Source organism: Erinaceus europaeus, chromosome 17 (assembly GCF_950295315.1).
Source record: "Erinaceus europaeus chromosome 17, mEriEur2.1, whole genome shotgun sequence".
NCBI classification, from domain to species: Eukaryota; Metazoa; Chordata; class Mammalia; order Eulipotyphla; family Erinaceidae; genus Erinaceus; species Erinaceus europaeus.
Genome location: NC_080178.1, coordinates 69,286,057 through 69,309,816, shown reverse-complemented (window position 1 = coordinate 69,309,816; position 23,760 = coordinate 69,286,057). Strand labels below are relative to the sequence as shown.

The 23,760-nt window shown below is 38.6% G+C and overlaps 1 long non-coding RNA gene across 2 annotated transcripts in view; it reads left to right on the top strand.

Annotated features, from left to right (window-relative positions):
* Window positions 1-23,760, top strand: part of LOC132534089 (uncharacterized) — a 233,608-nt gene that overhangs the window by 117,699 nt on the left and 92,149 nt on the right. The window contains exon 4 of one of the 2 annotated variants that reach the window (XR_009545777.1): window positions 8,977-9,100. The exons of the other annotated variant lie outside the window; for it this stretch is intronic. This is a non-coding gene — a long non-coding RNA (uncharacterized LOC132534089). Of the gene's footprint in view, window positions 1-8,976; window positions 9,101-23,760 lie in introns of those variants that run through there. 2 annotated transcript variants of the gene reach the window in all.

Genomic DNA, 23,760 nt, shown 5'->3' with positions numbered 1-23,760 from the left:
AATCACGATGGTATCCATCCCTGCCCAAGAATAATTTATTTATTATTATTTTAATATTTATTTATTCCCTTTTTATTGCCCTTGTTTTATTGTTGTGGTTATTATTGTTGTTATTGATGTCATTGGATAGGACAGAGAGAAATGGAGAGAGGAAGGGATGACAGAGAGGGGGAGAGAAAGACAGACACCTGCAGACCTGCTTCACCGCCTGTGAAGTGACTCCCCTGCAGGTGGGGAGCCAGGGGCTCGAACCAGGATCCTTACGCCAGTCCTTGTGCTTTGTGCCATCTGTGCTTAACCCATTTCGCTACCGCCTGACTCCCCCAAGAATAATTTATAACCCTATCACCTCTGAAAGGCATTTCAAACATTGACTAGAAAGTATACATGTCGTTCTGGCTCATTTAAATAAAATTTCTGAGTACTCATTTATGTATAATTTTACTTATTTTTATAAATAAATTTATTTAGAATATATTAGAATATATGTAATATATTATATATAATATACATGATATATAATATATTTAGAATATATTATAAGTCATTTGCTTTATGTTTTTTAGTTCTAATCACAGTAATACATTTTAAGGATGGTCTAGGTAGAGGCATGTGCTCACATATAGGTAATATTGAATCATAACACGCAGTCTATAATATAAAAATAAAATATGACAAGCGAAAGACTCACACTTTGCTTAAAACTGTAGAGCGTGCATGTTGAGGAACAAAGTTACAAATTTGTCTATTTTATCATCTGAAAATTTATTTCTCATTCATATAAAATTAATAAATGTTAAAGTAAAATAAAAATGGGATAGTATGTTTTTAATCAAACTACATAGAATAAACATAGGCATTATGGAAAATATATGGTAGGGCATGGTCAGACATTGAAAATGGTAGAAATATCACATGGTATTTAAGATCAGTATAGCTGATGTCTTCTTTTATTATTTGACTCATCTGGACCTTGATTCTTCACATTACACTAACTAGAAGAGGAATTACAAGGAACTCCTATAGCTGAGACTTTGATTGCTAAGGCAGTGTATATCTATTATTTGTGAGAATTAGCTTGCATTCAGGCATAGAGAGAGAGACATATGCTCATGTATAGTTTATATTGTGCTTTTGGCGCTTGTTTTCAGACTTTGCTTATAAAATCTGTCAAGGTCTCCTTTAGATAGGAAGTATTTCCCTGGGCTGGAGAGATGGTTCACCTGGGAAGGTTCTTGCTTTGCCTACGCACTCTGGTGTCTTCCCACACAGGCTCCTGTCTCTGTCTGAAACAGTTGACCCAATGTTGTGCGGTTTCACCAAGGACTGAAAATACATAAGGATCTAATGAATTAATACACATCAAGATTCCTGTTAGTGTTTGTGAGCACGGTAGACGTCATTAAGTAGTTCATGCTAAGTAAATGTGAATCTTTTATTCTTTAGCATTGAATTCCATCATGCACAGCAATCAGTGACTCTTATCATTTTATATAGCTACTCATTCTAACTATAACCAACTGGAAAGCAGAGGTAAATAGTGGAAGAAAGATGTGATAGGTGTTCTTAGAGGACAAACATGAATGTGTCATTCAACTTTCAGTCTAAATAGATCTCAGTGTGTTATTCCAGTGAAGTGGTTGGATAAAAACAGCTAGGAGTCACCTACTGTTCAAGTCTGTGATGAGAGAACAGCAACCTGATATCAAGAGTATTTTAAATTCTCAATCCCCATTCGCCACCTGTACTTAGAAGCAGATTAAAGAGCTACAACTGTGACCATTATGGGACTTTACTACTGGAATCCAGCACTTACTGGGGCTTGGCAGTTATCTTGTGGATGGAGACATAAAGAGAGAAGCAAAGAGAAAACCCCACCTGTTTTGAATGTGCTCATATGTCACCATTTCACTGTTGCTTATTAAGCCATCATATCTTTAGATGTTGATCTTAGTGAATTTCACTTCAATAGCCAGAAACTAGTATGACCTAATTCTCCTCTATGCTTACCCATTCTCCAGTTATGCTGCATATTTACCTTCAGTTTTCCTTAGTTTGGGGCTATTTCCCTGATGCAAAGTAGATTAGTCCTCTTCCTCATGATCTCAAGACCACCTGCCTTTCTTCCTCAAAATAATCAGCTACAGTAAACTGGTGATTTGTTAGGACCCAATGCCACTATTTCTCCTCATCTAGCATGGAATCAGGATTGCTTTTGTCTTCCTGTGCTCTGCCATGACCTGCATCCATATATATACCCAGTAGGTCTTAGTAAGCACTGGATTACACATGCCCAAAGAGTCACAAATGACTGCCGTGCTGCGTCTAACTTGACTGTGCCCGTATTCCACCACTAGCTGCTGTTGATGAAGCCACAGTATCTTTAGACATCACTGACCGTCAGACTTTCCTTCCTAAGCCCTTCGATTCCGGTCCTGTGTTAAGAGTTCCCTTGTATCTCTGAATAGATCGATATGGTGATCCTGTCAGAACAGCACTGCCTATAGTGGAAGATAACATTGCCCAGGTGTTTAGAAAAGGCACTAGTGATACTTGTTTTCCATTGAATGTGATAGAAAATATTTATGGAAATTGTGTGAATATCGTGAATACTTTCCTTTAAGATGGATGGTAAGGCTAAGACATAGGTTTGTGGAGCAATGCAGAACAAACACTCTTATTTCAAATTGCTTCTGGCAGCATTTTTAAGATACAGTGAGTATATTCTAACATCCTTATTGATATTCTATCCATTTTACACAAAACCTGTGATTCTTGCATTTGCCTGCTGCTCTGTATAGTTGTAGCGTCTGTAGGTTCGCACAGTCTGCCAGACCATCATTTACCTGAGAGACAAAGGGAAGAACGGAATAAATTTACTCAAGAGCAATTAATTTTGGAGAGATGGAATGAACATCTGCTTGTTTTCAAAGATTCTTCTGGCATTTAGCCAGTGGGAACATGGCACAAACAGCTCAAGTCAAAGTTGCTAGTTCACCAAATTTAGAGATGGTTTCATGACTAGGAGAAATAGAAAAGTTTTCTTTTTAAAAAAAAATATTCTTTTGGGGGGCCGGCTGGTAGCACAGTGGGTTAAGCACACATGGTGCAAAGCGCAAGGACCAGCATAAGGATCCCGGTTCGAGCCCCCCAGTTCCCCACCTGCAGGGGAGTTGCTTCACAGGCAGTGAAGCAGGTCTGCAGGTGTCTATCTTTCTCTCCCCCTCTCTTTCTTCCCCTCCCCTATTGATTTCTCTCTGTCCTATCCAACAACAAGGACAGCAGTAATAGTAACAACAACACCGATAAACAACAAGGGCAACAAAAGAGGGGAAAAAATGGCCTCCAGCAGCAGTGGATTTGTGGTGCAGGGACCGAGCCCCAGTGATAACCCTGAGGCAAAAAAAAAAATCCTTTGTTTAATTTTATTTTTAACTTTAGTGTTTTTATTTATTTATTTATATTTCATTATCTTTACTTACTTGGATAGAGACAGCCAGAAATTGAGAGGGAAGGAAGAGGTAGAGAGGGGGAGAGACAGAGACACCTGCAGCACTGCTTTACCACTGTGAAGCTGCACTCCTGCAGGTGGGAATCATGGGCCTGAACTCAGGTCCTTGCTCATTGCAATGTGTGTGTTTAATGAGGTGCATCACTGCTTGGCCCAGACAGAAATTTTTTTCAGTTAGATTTCTCACTACTGCACTGGTAGGAAGATCTTAGAGGATTGATAGCAAAAAAATGACTCTTTTTATTGAATTGAAAAGATAAAACAAAAATTGATTAGTTGCCCTAAATAGTTATGAAACTTTGTGTTGTGTGTATCAAATGCAGGTCTGTATTATCTCTTGGTCCCTTCTTCTTCTTTTTTTTTTAAGTTTTTATTTATAAAATGGAAACACTGACAAAAACAACAGGATAAGAGGGATACAATTCCACACCATCTCTGCCACTGGAACTCCATATCCCATTCCCTCCCCTGATAGCTTTCCTATTCTTCTAAAAATATTTTAAATTATCTTCATTTATTGTATAGAGACAGCCAGAAGTCAAGAGGGAAGGGGATGGTAGAGAGGGAGAAAGACAGAGAGATGCCTGCAGGCCTGCTTCACCACTCATGAAGATTTCCCTGCAGGTGTGTGTGTGGGGGGGGCTTGTGCACTGTAATATGTGCACTCAGCCAGGTGTGCCACCATCTGGTTTGAGCTTTCCTATTCTTTAACCCTCTGGGAGCTTGGACCCAGGGACATCATGAAGTGCAGAAGGTGGAAGGTCTAGCTTCTGTAATTGCTTCCCCGCTTAACATGAGTATTGACAGGTGGATCCATACTCCCAGCCTGCCTCTCTCTTTCCCTCTCTGTCTGGGCTCTGGGGAAAAGGGACTCTAGGACACATTGGTGGGGTTGTCTGCCTAGGGAAGTCTGTTTGGCATCATGGTAGCATCTGGAACCTGGTGGCTGAAAAAAGAGTTAACATATAAAGCCAAACAAATTGTTGACTAATCAAGGTTGTGTTATGGCATCATGTTCAGAACCTACTAAGATGTCTAGAATGTAGAAGGACACCAAATGTTCATTAAATAGATCTGAGTAAGTGAAATTCAATGAACTTGTCCTCACAGTTGTTTACTATCTTGAAACATATATTTATGCCCCATCAATAACAGAAAAAGAAAAGAAAAAAGCACTTCTAACTGCCTAAATATCCTAGTAAGGAAAAGAAAAAAAAAAGATACTGTTCCTTGTTTTCTACTTCTTTTCAGCAAGTAGTAACATCTGTCTTCTCTTTTAGATAATTAAAATAAAGCAATACCTGTGTGTTAAATAGGAACTTTTCTAAGATTATAAGCAAAAGAAGTGTGTTTATGTGTATGTTTTCTTCAGTAAAGAATTCATAATTTTCATGAGGTTTTAAAGATGTTGTATGACTTTCTTCTCACATAGTAAAAGCATAGTTATTCCTATCATAATTTTCAATATATTACCACTTCCAGAACTGAGAGGATGATAGCTTAAATAGCGGAGGTTTGACTTCCTAATTAAGTCAGTCAGTAATATGTGTTTATACATCATCTTACTCAGGGGGTAATTGTTAAGGGCATTTGTTGGCACATAGGTACAACACTGTAAATACAATCAATGTATATTACACTGGGTTTTTGGTTGTTGTTTCTTTGGTGTAGAAAATAAAAGAGAGGGAGTTGGGCGGTAGCACAGTGGGTTAAGTGCATATGGCGCAAAGTGCAAGGACCGGCATAAGAATCCCTGTTGGAGACCCAGGCTCCCCACCTGCTGGAGAGTCGCTTCACAGGCGGTGAAGCAGGTCTGCAGGTGTCTCTCCTTCTCTCCCCCCCTCTGTCTTCTCCTCCTCTCACCACGTCTCTCTATCTTATTCAACAACAACGGCATCAATAGCAACAACAATAATAACTACAACAATAAAAACAACAAGGGCAACAAAGGGGAATAAATAAATATTTTTTAAAAACTTAAAGGAAAAGATAAAGAAAAGAGTGGGGTTTCTTTGGGAATGCAGAATAGTGATACACCCCCTGCACCATGAGTGCAATTCACTTGCTACTATGTAAATTGATATTTGTAATCTGTAAACACTGGTGCTCAGCATAGAGTATTTTTAATAAATAGAAAAAGTTGTGCATTACACAGGTTAGTCAAGCAGCACTAGAAAATTTATCAAATTAAGCTTCACATTTCCATATGCCTGAAAATGCTGGAGAGTAATCTTACAGAATATAGCTGTGATGTAAATTCTATTCATTATGCTATTGAGACTCCTTCAAAATGACCCAGGACATGACAGCAACTCTACCTCCTGGGCTCAATAATTAATCAACTTTGAAGATCCCAGCAGATTTTTTTTTGACTGATTTTAAAGCAAGGTATCCTCTAATAAATGAATTGGGTTATTTTTGTACCACAGTTTTCAAGATTAGAAACCCCTCTTGGCCATTCTTCTTTCCTGCACTTATACTGAAATGTGATAAGTAGTTTAATACAGAAGCATGACAAATATAACACAATTTAAAATTGAATAGAAATAAGTGCCATTGTACCCTTCAGACATCCCAAGGAGTACCCTGGCTCTAATATCCCAGTAGTTAGTATGGGACTAGCGGGCAACTTGGACAACTGTTTCATTGGCTCTATTTGATAAGTGTATAAGCCTTGATTTATAGTGTCTGACATTTAAATTTAGATGAACAAACACACTATAGAGCAAAGTAAGCATAATCTTCCAACAGCAAATTGACTGGATGACCCCAAAGGTCATTCTCATCTAAAATGTGTGTATCTGTGATTTTTCTTTAAGTTTGAATCAACTCTGGTGATACAGCTACAAATCTCATGTAGTTAGGAAATATTTACCAGACATTTTTTATCTTTTTTATTTTTTATTTATTTACTTATTCCCTTTTATTGCCCTTGTTGTTTTATTGTTATATTTATTGATGTCATTGTTGGATAGGACAGAGAGAAATGGAGAGAGGAGGAGAAGACAGAGACGGGGAGAGAAAAACAGACACCTGCAGACCTGCTTCACCACCTGTGAAGCGACTCCCCTGCAGGTGGGGAGCCTGGGGCTTGAACCGTGATCCTTCCGCTGGTCCTTGCGCTTTGAGCCACATGCACTTAACCCGCTGCGCTACTGCCCAACTCCCCTATTTACCAGAAATTTAAGTAATCCTTTCCAAAATCTTTGTTCTTTAATCCATTTCCATTAAGAAGATTGCTATGCTTGTATCTATATAATTTATAATCTGTATAAACAATCAAGGAAATCAATCTTGATTCATTTTTCATCTAGACAATTTTTGTATTTTATACACATCTCCTTAATTGATAAAACAGATGATATGAACTATAGTTTAGTTATGTATTGCTACATATTACAATTAGACTTTCAAAGTATAATATTACTAACTTGTGAAATATAAATTAGCGAGAAAAATCTAAATTTCAGTAAAAAGATGGCAAGACTGTTAATCATTGAATCTGGATAGTAGGCACATGTAAATTCTATGTAATTTACTTTATTATTGATTATGTGAAGGTATTATGTTTGGAATTTACACAATAAGAATATTTTAAAAGCATATCAGCTTTAAAATAGAATAAACTGTATTACAGTCCTAGATTTAGTTTCAGTCTCTCTTTTGTTCCAATTCTTAAATGAAGTTACTGTTCTGTTATTGATTCTATAAGAAGAATATGGGGGGGCTGGGTGGTGGCGCACGTAGTTGAGTGCATATGTTGCAATTCACAAGGACCCAGGTTCGAGTCCCTGGTCCCCACCTTCAGGCATGGTGAAGCAGGGCTGCAGGTCTCTCTCTCTCTCTCTCTCTCTCTCTCTCTCCCTCACTCCCTCACTCCCTCCCTTGCTATCACCCACTACCCTCTCAATTATTTCTGGCTGTCTCTAGCCAATAAATAAATAAAGATAATAAACTATTTAAAAAAGAAAAATATTGTATACTTCATTTTCTAAGCATAGTTCAGAATCACTCTGAGCCACCAATGCATTCTTTTTAAGCAAATGTCCAAACAGTTCCCTTTCTGAAAACATCTCACTGTTATTTTAGAAGATAAATTAATATGTAAATTTATGGTGACACAGTAGAGCCCAGTGTAAATAGAGTACCAGTGCTGTGAAATGTGCAATATGCTCAACTGAATAGAGCAGACCAAAGCTGTCACACAGGGGTAATAAATACATTGTTACACATATTCTTAGTCATTAAAGTCATGTACAGATCTCAGGAATTTGGGGTCCTGCAATTTCACGTCGACTAGTGCTATTCAAAAGGGGGTGTGATCTCATACCTTCCAGCTCTGTTCGGTGTCTATTTCCATATTTCCAAACTGAGTTAAGCCTTATCTGTTAGTGAGGAAGTGAAGTCCCTTAGTTACAGCTCTGCCCCTTCCACCCCCTGTGCAGAGACAGTGACACTGGTTCCCAGTGCTGGTCTTGAAGCACCAGCTTCCCCATGGAGAGCTCCAAGCCCCACTTCTAGCTGTGCAGACCAGGTTCCTTCTGCTGGTATCCTGAACTGTCCCCTTTCAACATTGGGTTTCTTGGGAAGCTGTCTCTTATAATCTTTATTCAGGGAAAATGAGACGCTTGGATAAACACTATAAATACAAAATCTGTTTGAAATGGAAAAATGGGCAGAGTTTCACATTTCCTGGAAGTGCTGAGCAAAGATGTATCCATTGTATGAATTGTGAGTCGTCTTGAATAGAAGAATACTAATGAGGTGTGGAGCCGAATGTGCTTTGGAACACACACTCCTGCCGCTTCTGGAATTGAATTGACAGGATAGCAAAAGTGGTTTTCACTGATGGCCACGGAGCGAATAGCATTACGCTTCATATGATCTCAGCTCTGCTTTATGACTAAAAGAAACACAAAGGTTTTATATCAACAAAAATTATACAGCAAGGGATGCAAGAGGTTACTTTGAGTCTTCATTTTTCTTTTCTTTTTTATTTTTTTTGTTGGGGCATAATTATAAGGAACTTCACTACTCGGTACCACTTCCTTCAGTGAGAGAGAGAAAAGAGGAGGGAAAAGGAGGGGAGGGGAGAGGAGGGGAGGGGATAGGAGGCAATGGGAGGAGAGAGGAGTGGAGGGGAGAGGTGGGGTGGAATGGGGCAAGGAGAGACCACTATGAGAGCTTCCTCTGCTGTCATAGCACTTAACACATAGGTATCAGACCTGGACTAGCACATGGAAGGTAATGTGTTCTACGCAGTTACCAGGACCTCACATATGTTATCCTGTATTCTATCACTGAACCACTTCCCTGTCATAATCAGCTTTATTTATTTGGGTGTGGGGGGGTAAGGGCATGTGTGATTTAAGTGCTCCAGACCAAACTTTGCATTCAGAAAGAGAGACTGAGAAATAAAGGAAGAAAAAAACACCTTAACACCAAGCCTTGCTTTGTTGCTACAGAGTCTCCTAGATGGTGCCAGGGCTTGAACCCAGACCATGCATATGGCAATGCAGACACTCTACCTGGTACACTACGTCTTTATCCTTTAGCTCCATCCTGATGTTACTGGTTTGGACTATTATTATGTAATATTTATGTGAATAAATGTCACTTATTTTAACACTACTAATTCAGCATGGAAAATGCATATAATACTATAATATATTTAAGCAATGCACCAGAAAAATATATTTTACAACCAGTGATGATGCGTAGTAGCAGTTTTCATGTATTTTTCTCATTTAGTAACAACAAACCTATGAAATAGGCACCATATTTTCAATTCATCATATTTTCCATTCCTAAATGAATAAATTGTTAAACTGGTAACTCTTGTATTGTCTCCAACTTAGTCACAAAACTAAGATTCTAGACCGACCAATTTGTCTAATAACAAATTCTTTTCTTTATAATCTATTCTATTATTTGGGAGGGTAATAGCTTAAAGTAAATAAAGTTGTTGGTACATGTGTAATATTTCTCAGTTTTCTGCAAAACACTCTCACCCCGAGCCCAGGTCCTCCTCTGCCATCGTGCACCAGGACCTGACAGCCCCCCGCCTCCCAGCCCTTGACGCTGATGCAACACTCCAAACCCATCCAAGTTCTGCTTTGTGCTTTCCCTTCTGTTCTTATTTCTCATCTTGTGTCTGTGAGTGAGATCATCCGTATTCATCCATCTCTTTCTGATATGGCTGATCTCACTTCACATGATTCCTTCCAGCTCCGTCCAAGATGAGGTAAAGAAGGTGAAATAACAGATTCTTTATCACTGTGTACCATCCATTTTATCATGTGATGTTAGTTTGAAGAAGGTATTCCTCTATAACGCTATTACATTGCTAGGATAAAGTTCCTGAGAAGCAGAAGAGGTTCTGTTTTCCATAACAGAGATCTTTGGCTAAAAAAATTAACTGGAGTTTCTCTAAAACTGATTACAACTGTTTTATTTGTTGTTTTTTATTGATAGGACAATGAGGGATTGAAAGAGAAGGTATGTGGGAGAGAGAGGGAGAGAGGGAGGGAAAGAGAGAAGAGAAGAGAAGAGAAGAGAAGAGAAGAGAAGAGAAGAGAAGAGAAGAGAAGAGAAGAGAAGAGAAGAGAAGAAGAGAGGAGGGAAGGGAAGGGAAGGGAAAGGAAGGGAAGGGAAGGGAAGGGAAGGGAAGGGAAGGGAAGGGAAGGGAAGGGAAGGGAAGGAAGAGACCTATGGCCCTGCTTCTCCTCTCATGAAGCTTGCCCCCCTGCAGGTAGGGACCAGGGGGTTGAACCCTGATCCTTGATCATGACAGTGTGTGCACACAATCTGGTGTGCCACCACTCTGCCCCAGTGATAGCAGTTTTGGGGAAAAACAATTCATATCCTTTCCCCAATAACACAATTATTTAAATTAACTTTCTTTTACAATACTATGGCTGTGGTCCAACCCTTGTGGAACCAGTCTGGAGAACTCTCAGAAGGCTAGAAATGGACCTACCCGATAACCCTGCAATTCCTCTCCTGGGGATATACCATAAGGAACCCAACACACTCATCCAAAAAAAAAACTGTGTACACCTATGTATCTGTAATAGCCAAAACCTGGCGGCAACCCAGGTGTCCAACAACAGATGAGTGGCTGAGAAAGCTGTGGTCTGTATACACAGTGGAATACCACTCGACTGTTAAAAATGATGATTTTACAATTTTCAGCCCATCTTGGATGGAGTTTGAAGAAATCATATTGAGTGAGATAAGTCAGAAATAAATAAGTCAGAAGTAGTTTATATCCTTAAAAACACCAAAGGGAGACAGACACTTAATACACTTAATAATAGTGTAAGATATAAAAACCATTATAGGAATGAAATTCCTTATAGCACATTCAACCATTCTGCCTGCAGTTCATTCATTTCTATCTCTGTATGTAATAAACTTTATATAACTTAACAATATTATATAACATATGTTACTTAAGTACCAGGAAGGATATAAATAGGAATCTTACCCTGTCAAGATTTCTTTTCTCCAGTTTATCCTAATCCTATGTCTGATCTCCTGACTCTTACATAACTGTGTATCAAACAATTATTACTTATAAAAATCTCTTTTTTCAGTCCGTACTTACCACATCTTCTTCAGATAGTTTTATGATATTTATTTATTTATTTTGCCTCCAGGGTGGTTGCAGGAGCTTGGTGCCAGCACTAGGAATCCACTGCTCCTGAAGGCCATTTTTTCCATTTTATTGGATAGGACAGAGAGAAATTGAAAGGGGTGGGGGAGGTAGAGAGGGAGAGAGAAAGACAGACACCTGCTTGACTGCTTGTGAAGCTTCCCACCTTGGGTAGCGAGCTGGGGGCTCGAACCCAGACTGTCACGCTTCCTGTTATGTGTGCTTAATTGGGTATTAAGCACATCCACCCCACCCCACCAGATACTTTTTCCATTTTGCCAATTCTGGTCCCTATTAACTACTGCTTGAATTCATGTGAAGCTGAGATTTAGTTGAATTTCACTTCTTTTCAAAAATATTTCAAATTATTTTAATGAAATACATATCCCTGGCCCCCTGCTTCAGGGAAAAGCTTCAGGAGTGGTGAAGCAGTACTGCAGGTGTCTCCTTGCTCTCCCCTCTCTATTTCTTGATTTCTGGCTGTTTCTATCCAATAAATAAAGATAACTGAAAGAAAGAAAGAAAGAAAGAAAGAAAGAAAGAAAGAAAGAAAGAAAGAAAGAGAAGGAAGGAAGGAAGGAAGAAAGGAAGAAAGAAAGAAAGAAAGAAAGAAAGAAAGAAAGAAAGAAAGAAAGAAAGGGAAAGAAACAGAGACTGATGCTAGAGCACTGCTCAACTTTGGTTTATGGTGGTGCCAATGGAATTAAACTGGGGACCTTGAAGACTTGGGCATGAATGTCTTTTGTATAACTACTATGCTGTCTACCCAACCCTAAATTTCATTTCTTCAGAAACAGCTACAAGTGGTATATAGATCATTTCTCTGCAGCCCAAAAATATTAGGACTAGTCACAGAGGCAATTTTTTGTTTACATAAACCAAACTCATAAACAGGACATTCTTTCCATAAATATTTCACCGTGCAGGTCCTTGACTGAGTTAAAAGCTTCCAGTGTTACGAAGCCCACCCACTGGAATAGGATTTTGCACTACAAAATAAATACCAACAACGATTATGCACTCTCTTTCTTCAAAACACTTCAGTGTAGGCAATACAATATTTCTGCTTAATGAAGCTTATCTCTTCTATAGAAAAAAGTAAGTAAATAAATCAAGAGATACTGGAAACATAAATTTTAAACTGAGCCTAGAAATTAAATATAGTTTAAACATTTACTGAGAAGAGAGACATGAGATACTGACTTATACACACATACATCTGTGTAATATAATCATTACCTATGTGATTATATACATGATCTTAAATAGCATGTAAGCATCAGCCCTTCCATTTTCCCACTTTGACTTCATAATTAAACCTTCAATGTGTATCTAATAAATTTTATTTTATTAGTATGTTAATAACATTGTGCAATTCATTTGTAGTATTTTTATTCTATCATAGTGTGCTGTCATTAAAATAAAAAGGACTTGGCTGTGTAGCATAATGGACTTGGCTGTGATGCAGCTGGGAGCAGGTTTAAAGAATCAAAGCTTTATTATGACTGTATAGGAGTATGAGACATATCAGGTACCAAAAAATAAGAAATTACAGGCAAGGGTAAATAAGCCAGACTCATAATCCCACGAATTAGTTACCAGAAGTTCAGCCCCAAGAGATAAACAATTATCAGCAGAGATATATAGGTTACTGGTATGACTGTAGAGGAGTCTTAGAGTTTACCAGCTTGCTGACTCAGCTGTGTTCAGTTCCACAGAGAGACAGCCATGACACCCACCTTGAGCACCTTCAGTCAGGATCCCTATGAGCAGGAGAAGCTTGGGCCAAAAGGGCCAGATTTCTGGCTGCCCTTATTTAAGTCCACTCAATCCACCCACAATCCATTGTGCATTTGCTTATTTTTTTAATAGTTGTACCAAATGCAGAGCATTCATTTAAAGCATTTTGAATATTTAATCACAGGTTTCAAGAATAAATATATAAAATGAAAACTATAAATAGGCCTCTTTTTCAGAACATGTTTGGAATTTATCTGATGCCTGATTTCTGATTAATTATCTTAAACTAGTTAGCTCTGTGCTACAAGGTAGAAAGCCATTGAAGATGCTTAGAGTAAACCATGCAGGCATTTCATTCAAGTCCATTACATAATCATGTTGCTTCCTGACATTTCGACTACTGACATAATGCAGTGTGCTGTGTGCTCATCACAGAACTTCCCAGATTTCAAGTTCTCCTATGTGTGACATTCCCCCATACATTTTGAATGTGCAGATTTTTTTTCTTTTGCCTGAAATATTATTCCAAACCATCCTGCAACCGGAACAGATCACAGTTTATTATTTTAGGGAAAAATCTTTCTTTGCACCTGCCAATTAGGTTGGCTCCCTATTACACATACTACAAACACCTCACTCTCTTAATTATGTAAACTTATATCTATATATCTCAATAAAAAGTTTGCTGAGAGATTGCAGAAACACATTTGTCTTGTTCATTGCAGAAATGTCAGTCATAGCATTGGATTTTGATAAGTATTTTAAATTTTCAGACTTAATGGAGAAAGACAAGAACATATACCCAGAGATGGACATTTGCTGTGCTGTGTGCTCTGAATCCATTTCTTTACAACAGCTCTACTTCCCTGGAATTATAAGCTTTTGTTCCTTAACTAGTGATGCGGTTAGGATAATGGATGATATTTACACACACAATAAATGGATTTAATTTATTCTCCAACAGTGGGTTAATAATAGAGTAAATCCCAAGACACAGATAAGATTTCCTCTAATGGAGGAACCTTTGAAATTATTTATTTTTTGAAATTATTTTCTATTTCATTATTCACTTCTTTCTCCTTTAATAATGATTGACAAGATTGTGGGATAGATAAGAAGTTTACAATTCCAACCACCAGAGTTTCACATCCTATCGCTCCCCTGGAAGGTTATCTATTCTTTGTCCCTCTGGGAATATGGACCAAAGATCTTTATGGGGTGCATAAGGTGGGAGGTCTGGCTTCTTTGGAGTTATTTTATTTTTTAATTTATTTATAAAATAAAAAATATTGACAAGGCCATAAGATATGAGGGGCACAATTCCACACAGTTCCCATCACTAGAATTCCATATCCGATTTTCTTCTTTGAAAGCTTCCCTATTCTTTATCTCTCTGGGAGTATGGACTCAGGATCACTATGGGGTGCAGAAGGTGGAAGGTCTGGCTTCTGTAATTGCTTCTCCACTGAACATGGACATTGCCACGCTGATCCATACTCCCAGCCTGTCCCTATCTTTCCCTAATGGGGCAGGGCTCTGGGGAGGTGGGGCTCCAGGCTATATTGGTGAGGTCAGATCGTCTGCCCAGGGAAGTTAGGTTGGTGTCATGGTAGCATTTGCAACTTTCTGACTGAAAAGCATTAAGGTAAAAAGCAGAAAAAAATAGTTTAATAACCAGGGACCTAAAGGAAAGAATATATGAATGAGATTTGGGGTCTCCATTTTGAAAAAAGCTAATAGTTCTGTCACTGGTCATCTCAGAAATGACTGGTCATCTCAGAAACGACTGAAAAAAGCTAGTAGTTCTGTCACTGGTCATCAGAAACGACTTAATGAACCTCTTTGTGGGTCCCTACAGGACCTTGCCCTCAGTATGGATCAACACTGGTGGGGACTGCCCCAGTCTCTGAAGGGAGGTTGGACCAAAAAACTCTACCACTCAAGGGAGATGGGTCGTGAAATTAGTGCAGCCCACAATGTTCCTAGCTCTGACCACAGGATACAGGCTCCGGGATACAGAGGTTACACAGGCTCCTGCACTGAATATAGGTCCCGGATCAAATCAATGGGAGTCTCTCTCTCTCTCTCTCTCGATGTCTCCCTCCCCTCTCAATTTCTTTCTGTCTCTATCTAATACATAAATAAAAGATTAAAAAAAGAAAACAATTGTGGATATTCAAATGAATAATTGTATTATTATGTGACAAAGGTATGGTGTTCCCATTATCTAAAGTGATATAAAGCCCCCGATGAATGCTTGAAACTACAGACAAACCAAACCTTGTATTATATATCCGATGTTTTTATACATAACTATGATCATGTATTTTACAAATTAAAGACAATCATAGAATGCTCTGGCTCTCCATGTGATGTTGCCAGTTGGTCTTGGGTGTGGTGCACATGGCAAGGAAGTTGTCTTACCAGCTAAGTCATACATTCTGGTCTAGATTGCTATCCTAATTTCCTCTTGGTTAATTATTTGGTAGTTAGCAAAACTAAAAAAATGTTATTTTTATATTACTTTTGTTACTTGCAACATGAATATGAGTTTTAACAACTTTTTTAAATGGTGTCATAAGGCTTTTCTGTGTACAGTCATTTTGCCTACAATCAGGGAAACCTTTTTTTTTTATCTCAGTACCGTTTATTTAACTGTATTGTATAATTACTCAGTATTGAATAGAAGTGACAAGTATTGATATTTTTTCCTGGTTCTGGTTCATGATCTTAAAAGAAAGTATATTTTAATTTAACTTAAAAAGCATATAGGAGTTAGGTGGGGGCTACTGAGGCGCGTAAAAGGATTAACAGTGGGAGCTGGAACTGGTTTACACAAGTCAAGGTTTATTAGGGTGAAACAGGTAAAAGACAAAATGAGCACTTAACATCAAGGGTTAAGAGTATGCTAAGTTTGGGAGTCTGTAGTGCAGCGGGTTAAGCGCAGGTGGGCAGATGGCGCAAAGCACAGGGACTGATGTAAGGATCCCAGTTCGAGCCCTGGCTCCCCACCTGCAGGGGAGTCGCTTTCACAAGCCATGAAGCAGGTCTGCAGGTGTCTATCTTTCTCTCCCTCCACCCCCCCATCTTCCCCTCCTCTCTCCATTTCTCTCTGTCCTATCCAACAATGACGACAACAACAATAATAACTACAACAATACAACAACAAGGACAACAAAAAGGAATAAATAAATAAATATTTTAAAAAGTCCAGGTGACCTTTAAAAAAAAGAAAGAGTACGCTAGGTTTATAAAGTCTGAATATAGTTATCAAAAGTTTAGTCCCATAAGATAAACAATTATCAGCTCTGGTAAAGGTTGCTCATAGCTGTAGAGGGAACTCAAAGTTTCCTGGCTAGCAGAGTCACACGTGTTCAGTTCCCTGGAGAAGTAGCCGTGGTGGATGGATTCTTGCAGCACCTCCACCAAGATGCTTCTGACCAGGAGAAGATGTCCACCAGCACAGACTGGATCCGTCCACAGTCCACCATGCGCCTGTGCAGACCACTGCACGCTCTGTCGCCAAGGCTGACGTCAGCTCTGTGCAGGGACTTCCATCCATGGTCACTGGTATACTGCCTCACCACAAAGGTAGAATTATTCTATTGTTTACATATAAATCCAACATGATAGAATAACCCCATTCATCTAAGTTGAGTGATTATTTGGACAATGACTTGTAAATATGCAAACAGAAATAGACCCAAAACAAATACTTCATAATGTTGCTGTCAGTCCTTTTCCTCCTCTGGGATGAAGGATATCTCCGCCAATTCTCTAATGTTTGATCCACAACTAGTGTTGCATTTTATTAGTGAACTACAGTATTGTGGCTTGGGATATACAGAAATACAGAAGATAATCTTTTTCTTGCTCTTCTAAAGTAAATTTTCTGAGTTGAAATTCTATTTTGAGATGGAGAGATCTAACTCCTGCCAACATTAGTCCCTCACACGTGGTAAGTTCACAGGAACCGACGTCTTGAATTTACTTTCTTTTTCTGTATGTCCAGATGATCTTATAAACCCTCTGGTATTTAATGTCAGGGCATCTCTCTCTCTCTCTCTCTCTCTCTCTCTCTCTCTCTCTCTCTCCCCCTCTCTCACCAGGAGCCTGACCGTTGTACAGTCACCTGGGCTTCTCATCCTGAGCAGGGGCTCACATTTAATTTTATCGTTATGTTTTGTGTTTATGGTTTTAGTTTTGGGTCATGACTGTCTTGGAATATTTAACTTTCATCTTTGAACTTGAATATTGCAAACAAATATTGTATTCTTTTATATCTTTTAGTTAAATTTTATATAGAGACACTTTAGAAGAGCAAGAAAAAGATTATCTTCTGAATTTCAGTTGCATTATTTTATCTCTTCTTTGTTAGCATTTAGTTCACACAGTACTGAATGCCATTAATAACATGCATTTTAACTAAGCAATAACATGTAAAACAAATAACAACTGATACTAGTCATTTGACTTAGTGTAAGAAGTACTAAGTATCAGAAGTTCCTTTTCACAACTAGGAATTATAGTCTTACTGTTTTTTTATATACATATATACGTTTTTTTCCCTCCAGGGTTATTGCTGGGGCTCAGTACCTGCACCATGAATCCACTGCTCCTGGAGGCCATATTTTCTTTTTCCCCTTTTGTTGCCCTTGTTGTTTTAGTCTTGTTGTGGTTATTGTTGTTGTTGTTGTTGATGCCATTCGTTGTTGGATAGGACAGAGAGAAATGGATAGAGGAAGGGAAGACAGAGAGGGGGAGAGAAAGATAGACACCTGCAGACCTGCTTCACCGCTTGTGAAAGCGACTTCACTTCAGGTGGGGAGCCGGGAGCTCGAATGGGGATCCTTATGCTGGTCCTTGCACTTTGCGCCACCTGTGCTTAACCCACTGCGCTACCGCCCTACCCCTGTAGTCTAATTGTTAACAATGCTTTTGTTGTTATTCTGGGTGTTTAATCTGTGACCATGGAGCCACTAACATGATTAATAATTCTTTCTATACTTTACAGCACTTCTTTTATTGTTTATGAGTAGTATACAAAAGTGGTGACTTCCTTTTAAAATTATCTGCACTAGTTCCTTATTTCCTTCACCTCCAGTTTACTTCTGCTGTTAGATTTTTTTATAAAAAACTTTCATTATTTTTATTATTGAATAGAGACAGAGAGAAATTGAGAGGGGAAGGAGAGATAGAAAGAGACACCCCTGCAGGTGGGGACCAGGGGCTTGAACCTGGGTCCTTGTGCACGGTAATGTGTGCATATAACCAGGTGCACCACTGCCTGGCGCCTGTTATTGTCTTATCGTTATGACTACCTATTGTCTATAGTTTTAGTAAATGCAGTAATTCTTACTTCTTGAACAGACCCAAAACAATAGGGGCTCTGACTCATTCCTCCTGTATGTGTAATTGATTAAAGGAGGGATCACTAATTAGCAAACCATGCACACACTCTAAAACAAAAGTTCTACAATATAATTTGTTAAGTATGCATATTACAGTGCACAAGTATCCAGGTTCAAGCCCCTGGTCTTCATAGTTTCTATTTCAAAAGAATACTGTGATTGATCTCTCTCGGAGTACTGCTCAGCTCTGGCTCATGGTGGTGCTGGGGGTTGAACTGGGGGCCTTGTGTCTAAGGTTAAAAGTCTTTGGCAGAACCACTATGCTGTCTTCCCAGCCCACTTTCCTAAGGTGCAGCCTGCTCTATCTCCATCAGGTCTTCATGCATTGTCCTGGTTCTCTGCCATAGTTAGATTGGGCAAAGTACCTCCTAATTTAAGGTGCAGTTTCAAATTCATTTGTCATGACTTCCATTGAGCTTTTGCTGGCTATTAATTACATATTTATCTATGCTCTGGACTCTCAGAAACCTATTGCTTCCCTTTGCTTGCTTCTGCACAAACACTGGTAGCACACTGAGCTTATGGTAGTTGGTTTGTCCCTGCCTTTGCCTGTAATTTAGTCCTTGTGAGGTGCTGCCATACCGTTTAACTTGTTACAAATGTCATGAATTTCCTTTTGCTGTCTAGTTACTCCATGTAATATTTAAGGAGATTCAAAACCCATTTGGTGAACATCCTGCCAGAATATGTGAAAACAAGGTTACAAGATTAAAGAGTGTAGTTTTTTATATTTTAGTATCTAAAATGATTTTAAAAATATACTTTTTTATCTAGAAGAAAAATTTCTAGGAATGTAGGCATACCTTGCCCAGCAGCAGACATGCCTTGTCATGTGCAGGACCTGGGTTCAAACCATGGGACTTCCCTAGTTATGGTATCTCTCCCTCTATATGTATCTCTTTGTCTGACATAAAAAAAGAACGCAAAGGTCAGTCCAGGAGTGGTGAAAGACAGTGAGTTCCTAGTAACTCTGTGACCATATATGTCCTCACTCTGTTGTCTAGAAATATGTCTAACTATATATTTGTCAATTTAAGTTATATATGTGACAAATGTTTTCTCTAATAGTCTGATATATTACTTGATCTTTCTTATGGTGATTTTTGAGAAATATACGCTCTTATTTATATTGCAGTTGAACTTAATCAAATTTTCTCTCACAGGTGGTATATTTTGATTTCTTAATTAAGAAACTCTTTTGGCTTGCTTTTGTTATCTCAATAAAAATATTCCTTTAATTTTCCTCTAGGTCCAACATTAACAGGTTTTCATTAATATATTTAAGAATTGTGGAAATATGGAAAAAAATTTTCTTCAGCTTATTACATAGAGAATAAAATTAAATTGAGGAATAGAATACAATGATTCCTTTGTGTTTGAAGCAATGAGAAACAACCTATCTAGATAGAATCCCTATACTTCCGTTCTGCTGTCTGATATGATTCCACATTTCTTGTGGATGTAGTCACTGCACTGTGATTTTTCATCTTTGCTTCTGGCTAAAGTGAGGCTTTGATTGATCTGTTACCATGGTGGTAATAACAGACAACAATCCGTCACTCACTGACACAGCTCCCTGCTGCACTGTGTGTGTTCCAGAAACTGTCATGTAAAAATAACGTGAGTTGATTTGCAAGGACAAGTGCTGTCCAGTGTGCTGATCATGATGAATGACATTCTTAATGAAGCTGTGTGGGAGCTCGGATTATGGTGAAAAATGTTTTGTCACACTGTGTTCAAATTTTGCAGAATATGCTATCAGCTTTGGAAACTAGAAGATGGAAGTTATTGTGGCAATTTCAGGAAAGGCAATTAGTTACACTGTGGAGCAGCAAATATCATCAAGACATTTCTATAAAACCATTCCTCTGTCCATTACCAAGATCTTCTCCATGGATTGTTTAAAGCAACTTGGAAGGGAGCCTACAGTGCATTCTCCCATGGCAATTGAAAAGTCAGCATCTCCTGTCTTTGGTTTCATATAAAACCATCCGATTCCAAGAATAACACTGAATGATAAAATCATCACTTTTCTTGAAACCATCATTTGAGAAATGCTTAGTGACAGATATAGGGCTCACATATACTCAGTTCATTAGCTATACAAATATTTGTACACATGCATTACTGTGTCAAAAGAAAGCAACTCTATTATAGCCATAAAAAGGGAAGGCTTGATTTTTTTTTCATACCTTTGCTTTGCTTTGCTTTAAGAGAATGGACTGAAAAGTCAAGAATCAATAGATACATGCCATCATTCAATTACATTCCTCTTAACGTCCTTGTCTGACAAAGGAGCTGACTTATAACACAGTATGATTAATGACTCCCTGTATGCATAATACATGACTGGTCTTCCCAGACAGTCCCACAATGAATAGAAATAATGTGTGTGCAGTCCAACTTAAGCAAATGATGAAATTGTTTGAAAGAATATGCAGAGGTTCCACAACTGGTATAGAGTGATATAGATAGCATGCATACTCAAAGACAGATATTATACCACCTTGCAGCCACCCCCATCATGTTACTTAAAAAAAAGAAACTTTTCAGGGCCAGGTGGTGGCACACCTGGTTGAGTGCACGTTACAATGCACAAAGACCCAGGTTCGAGTCCTTGGTCCCCACCTGCAGGGAGAAAGCTTTGCAAGTGTTGAAGCAGTGTTGCAAGTGTCTCTCTTTCTCTCAACCTCCCTATCACCTTCTTCCCTCTTGATTTCTGGCTGTCTCTAGCCAATAAATAAAGATAATTTTAAAACTTTAAAAAAAGAAAAAATACTTTTCTGAAGGAAAAAAAAAGACAAAGGGTGACTATAGTGGTATAAAAAGAATGTCTAGCAACCCCACCAATGTGCTTTGGAGCTCTGCTTCCCCAGAACCCTTTCCCACTAGGAAAAGAGAGAGACAGGATGGGAGCATGGATCAACCTGTCAACACCCATGTTCAGCGGGGAAGCAATTACAAAAGCCAGACCTTCAACCTTCTGCATCCCACAATGATCTTGGGTCCACACTCCCAGAGTTAAAGAGTAGAAAGGCTATCAGGGGAGGAGTTGATATATGGAGGTCTGGTGGTGGGAATTGTGAGAAGTTGTACCCCTCTTATCCTATGGTTTTGTCAATGTTTCCTTTTTATAAATTTTTTTTAAAAAAAAGGATGTCTAGTCACTGCCACCATTAAACTGTGAAATGATTACTCTCTCTAAAGAGTTTAAGTCAGTGGCTGGAATCCATACTTCTGAACACGATATCTCTGTTTGGGATGAAGAATGTGTGTAATGCTGATCACTGTTCTGTGCTCATTGGTGATGCATCTTAGAACTCATAGGAATGCTTGGCCTTGCAGAATCAAGCCTGTGATGTGTGACAGAAAGGGAATATTTTGCAAAGTCCAAGTTGGTATCGTCGAGAGGGGTACAGTTTGACTGAAATGAGCCCTGATGAAATTTAGATATGCACAGACTCCTTCAGTTAATGTTCTGATTCTGCTAGATATTCCCAAGTGTCATAAGAACTTGACCTGAATAAGTGATTTAGTTCTTCACTTCCCTCATTGTTCTTGAGCCTCTTTAAAGTTAGGGCATATCTTCCCTCCCAATGGGAAGTATTCCTTTTTTATCTGATCTAAACACTGACATTTTTAAGCTGCAGTTTTTAAATATTTTGTACACAAATATCTCAGAGTATAGTAAGCATGTAAGTTAATTGTAATTTAAAGATGAATATTTTATATATTTTTTCTTTTTTAAATTTTTATTTATAAAATGGAAATATTGACAAGACCATAGCATAAGAGGGGTACAATTCCACCCAATTCCCACCATCAGAGTCCCATATCCCATCCCATCTACTGGAAGCTTTCCTGTTATTTATCCCTCCTCGAGTATAGACCCAGGACTATGGGGTGCAGAAGGTGAAAGGTCTGGCTTCTGTAATTGCTTCTCTGCTGAATATGGACATTGGCAGGTGGCCCCATATCCCCCAGCCTGTTTCTGTCTTTTCCTAGTGGGCCAGGGCTTTGGTGAGATGAGGTTCCAGGACACACTGGTGAGGTCATCTCCCCAGGAAAGCCAGGTTGGTGTCATGGTAGCATCTTCAACTTGGTGGCTGCAATGCATTAAGATATAAAGCATAAAAAACTTTTATAATAATCAGAAACTTTAAGGTAAGAAAATAGCAGATGAGATTTGAAGTCTCCATTTTGGAAAAGCCTAGGAAGTCTATTTTAGATATATTCTATAGGGCCCATCATTTCTCACTAACTCAAATAACTGTTCACGGATTCCATCACTGTCTTCCATTCCAAGAGCCTGATATGGATATTCCTCCCCAATCTGTACTGCCCTCACACACTGTGTTTCCCATCTGAGTTTACTTAAAATACTCAAGTTGAAAGAATTAGAGTATTAGAAAATCTCAAAAAGCAAGAGCAGTGGGAAGAACCAAGAATGGGACCTGGAAACCAGAACGCACAGCATCCAGGCTTCTGCTACTGGCGGTGGGATTTGGTTGCAGGAAAGAGGAATTCTTGGCTGTACATTCTGGAGCAGCATTCAGACTCCTGATGCCTGATGTGTGAAGTCAAGTCAAGGAGACATTTCTTGCAAATTTCCCAAGAGTGGGAGGAAAGAATGTTATCAGTGGATGTCAGTCCACATCAAAATGGGGTTCAGCTGAGGAGTGCTTAGCAGAGCAGGAGAGAAATTATCACCTGAATGTCTGTCCTCACAAAACACAGCAACACAGTTTGCCAGAAAAACACAACCCTAATTATGGGTAAAAATTAGAGAATTAATTGTGGTACTCTTTGTCCCTTAGCAAGGAGTGAACTGGCTTATCATTATAAAGTACAACGGACTCAAGTCTTAGGTCGAATAATTCTGGTGTTCTCATTTCTAAGTAACTGAATTAATAGAGAGTAACTCGTCTAAAATAAATGAAGCCATTAATCGTGTTGTGTTCGTATTAACTTGTCAACAATGGATTAAATAGTATCTGCTTGTAAAGACTTTCACTCTTGACATTACTGTCTGACATTATCAGATCTATTCGAGAATAAAAGCAAATTCAAGTTATTAGATTACAAAGGAAGAGGCAAAAGGTGTTCCTGTTTACAGATTAACTCCACTGTGAAGTGCGCATACCAAGTGCACCGGAACCCAGCCCCCAGGACCTTCAGTTCAGTGGAGAAGCAAGCAACGAGACTGAAATCTCAGGAGGAAAGTCAAAAGAGTCTGTGTAGAGACAGCCCACCCAACTAGGAAAATATGCAAAATAAAAATATGAATTCTGTGGTTTGAACATTTTTTCTTAAAGATTTTTTAATATTTATTTATATTTATTTTCCCTTCTTGTTGCCCTTGTTGCTTTCTATTGTAGTTACTATTTGTTGTTGTCATTGTTGTTAAATAGGACAGCGAGAAATGGGCAGAGGAGGGGAAG